General features: G+C 45.4%; 1 pseudogene; it reads right to left on the bottom strand.

The window, feature by feature from the left end:
- LOC102244664 overlaps positions 1-198 on the bottom strand; it is a 4,626-nt pseudogene extending 4,428 nt beyond the window's left edge.
- Between the last annotated feature and the right edge of the window lie 3,123 nt (positions 199-3,321).

The following is a 3,321-nucleotide window of genomic DNA, read 5'->3' as shown; positions in this document are numbered from 1 at the left end:
AGAGGAAGGGCCAGAGCTGCCTGGGGCCTACCCCGCGCCTCAGGCCTCCATCTGGAGGGCGGAAGCGCCCACCTGCAGGTGCCAGCGGCTGTGGCAACTGGTCTGGTCCACGTGTTGGGCGGTCGGCGCCATTAGCAGTGTCGGAGGGATGGCGTGTGTGCGCTCTGGGGCGGTGACAGGGCCTGGCCCTGCTTTCATCTTGCGTTCAGGCCTCTGAGGAAGTGAGTGTCAGGTTTCCTCGGGTTTGTTACTGTGGCGACGGCGATGGTGACGGAGAGGACAGAGGGACCAGGCGTCCTCGTCCTCGGGGAGGCGCCGTCGCCAATGCTGTGGGTTTGTTGGTTGTCCTGGCTTTGTCTGTGGTGACCTTTCTCTCGATTACCTTTTTTTTTTCCTTCAAATGGCTTGTTGGTTTGCATGAATTTTTTATATGGTCTGGAAATGAACCTTATTAGAAATATTATTTTCGAGCGATGTCATCTCTATGTTGACGTATTTTACCAAATGTTTTCTGTTTGTATGGGATTAGCCAAAGTGCCCTGGTGTTTTTTGGACTTTTCGTCCTTATTCAGGAAGGTGACATTAACTATGGTATATGTGGTCTTCTGTAAAACAGCTTTGTTTCACTTGAGCCTTTAATACAGTTGAAATTTATTTTTTGCCTATGGTTATGGGAAAAAAATGTTTTTTTTTAAAATTATTTCACATAGGTAACCAGTTTGGCCAGCATAATTTATTAAATGGTCCAGTTCAAAGCCAAAAAGAACCACACAATACCACGTGGCAGTGAAAAGGTGCAAAACTATTGATACATATCACAAGTGGGATGAATTTCTGGAGAACTGGGCTGAGTGAAAAAAGATAAAGCCAATCCCCAAAGTTTACATACTGTATAATTCCATATATATAACATTCTAGAGCAGCCGTGGGCAAACTACGGCCCGAGGGCCGGATCCGGCCCCTTTGAAATGAATAAAACTAAAAAAAAAAAAAAAGACCGTACCCTTTTATGTAATGATGTTTACTTTGAATTTATATTAGTTCACACAAACACTCCATCCATGCTTTTGTTCCGGCCCTCCGGTCCAGTTTAAGAACCCATTGTGGCCCTCGAGTCAAAAAGTTTGCCCACCCCTGATCTAGAGTGTGAGTCTAAAATGCAACATTATTTTGTTCTGTATCCTGACAGTATCAATGTCAATACCCTGGTTGTGATCATGTACCACAGTTTTGCAAGACATTTATTGGGGGACACTAGGTAAAAGGTAAATGGATCTCTTTGTATTATTACCTAAAATCCATGTAAATCTACGATTATCTCAAACTAAAAAGGTTAATTTAAACAACAACAAAAAACATTTTTTAAATATATTTTTTATTTATTTCAGATAGGAAGGGAGAGGGAGAGAGATAGAAACATCAATGATGAAAGAGAATCATTGATCCACTGCCTCCTGCACACTCTCTGAGAATGTTCCCTTGACCAGAATCAAACCCGGGACCATACAGTCCACAGGCCGATGCTCTATCCACTGAGCCAAACCAGCTAGGGCTGCAAAAAGCTTTATTGTTTCTACTTGGTCCATGGCTTGGGAGACAGCTCCAGAGTGGTTAAAAAACTGCCTAAGCCTGGCTGGCATGGCTCAGTGGTTGAGTGTCAACCTATGAACCAGGAGGTAAAGGTTCAATTCCCGGTCAGGACACATGCCAGGATTGCGGGCTCCATCACCAGTGTGGGGCGTGCAGGAGGCAGCCTATCAATGATTCTCTCTCATCATTGATATTTCTATCTCTTTCTCTACGAAATCAATAAAAATATATATATTTTTAAAAGCTGCCTCATAGCTGCTGGGAGAGGCTGAGAGAGAAGTCCCAACCCAGGGGATGCCGACGGGCCCCTCAAAGGCTGGTGGGCTCTGGAGGCTCCTTGTAGTACTTGAGAGTAAGCCTTTTTGAAGAGACACTCACCCATCCCAGAGTGAGGGACAACCAGCCTGGGGAGTTTAGGCAGGTAATTGCCTATCCTCTTGACTTTCACCTCCTCATCTAGGAAGTGGCTCTCCAGGAAGCCATAAAGATGGGGTCTATGAAGGCAGAATCCAGGGCATGAAGACCCAAAGGGCCTGGTTCAGGTTGTCCTGTAGAGCCATGGCAGCTCCCATGGCCTGGTGGATTCTACCCCATTCATCTTGGGACAGCTTCTGTAAGCCCTGGAAGAAAGCATGGCCACTAGGCTGGTTCTGCTTCTTCTAGAGATGCTCAGAGCCCTTTTACTTCTTCTTGGTCAACTCGCAGAAGTGGCCCAAATCCTCCAAAGTCACACCACTGCCATGGAAATAGAAGCCAAGAGAAAGAAGGCGGCCTTGGAGGCCAGGGGATGCAGGTTGACCAGGCAATTGACAACATTCTTCATCTCAGGGAAATAACTGTGATGAATCTGAGGGCTCAGGGTTGGTCAGCAATAAGGGGCTAAACACACAACACAAAATGGATTTGTCTCATCCCAGAGTAAGGGGATAGCTAAGAAGAGTTCCAGGAGGTTGCAACTGGAGAGAAGGTTGGAAGATGGAGAGTCCCCAGGTCTTCTCTGTCCAAACACTGTTGAAGCATGAAGCAAGAGACAGACCTGCCAGGACCACTAGGCAAGCTGTGAAAAAGAAATTAAGAAAATAATCTATTTTACAATAACCAAGTAGGTGAAAGGTCTGTACACTAAAAACTACAAAACACTGATGAAACAAATTGAAGGGTAGGGTCAGGGTGGAGCGAGTCAATGCGGGGAGGGGAAGGGCACATCGGTATTACTACTTTCTTTTTTTTTTTTTTGGTATTACCACTTTCAACAATAAAGATAAATTTTCTTAAAAAGAAAAACAGCTCTAGCTGGTTTGGCTCAGTGGATAGAGCGTCCGCCTGGGAACTGAAGGGTCCCGGGTTTGATTCCGGTCAAGGGCACATGCCTGGGTTGCAGGCTTGATTCCCAGTAAGGGGCGTGCAGGAAGCAGCTGATCAATGATTCTCATCATTGATGTTTCTATCTCTCCCTCTCCCTTCTTCTCTGAAATCAATAAAAATATATTTAAAATAGCCCTAACCAGTTTGGCTCAGTGGATAGAGCGTCAGCCTGCGGACTGAAGGGTCCCGGGTTCGATTCCGGTCAAGGGCATGTACCTTGGTTGCGGGCACATCCCCAGTGGGAGGTGTGCAAGAGGCAGCTGATCGATGTTTCTCTCTCATCGGTGTTTCTAACTCTCTATCCCTCTCCCTTCCTCTCTGTAAAAAAATCAATAAAATATATTAAATATATATATATATTTAAAA

Source organism: Myotis brandtii, unplaced genomic scaffold, assembly GCF_000412655.1.
Source record: "Myotis brandtii unplaced genomic scaffold, ASM41265v1 scaffold105, whole genome shotgun sequence".
NCBI classification, from domain to species: Eukaryota; Metazoa; Chordata; class Mammalia; order Chiroptera; family Vespertilionidae; genus Myotis; species Myotis brandtii.
Note: the sequence above shows the minus strand (reverse complement) of the source record. Positions and strands in the feature narration are given on the sequence as shown.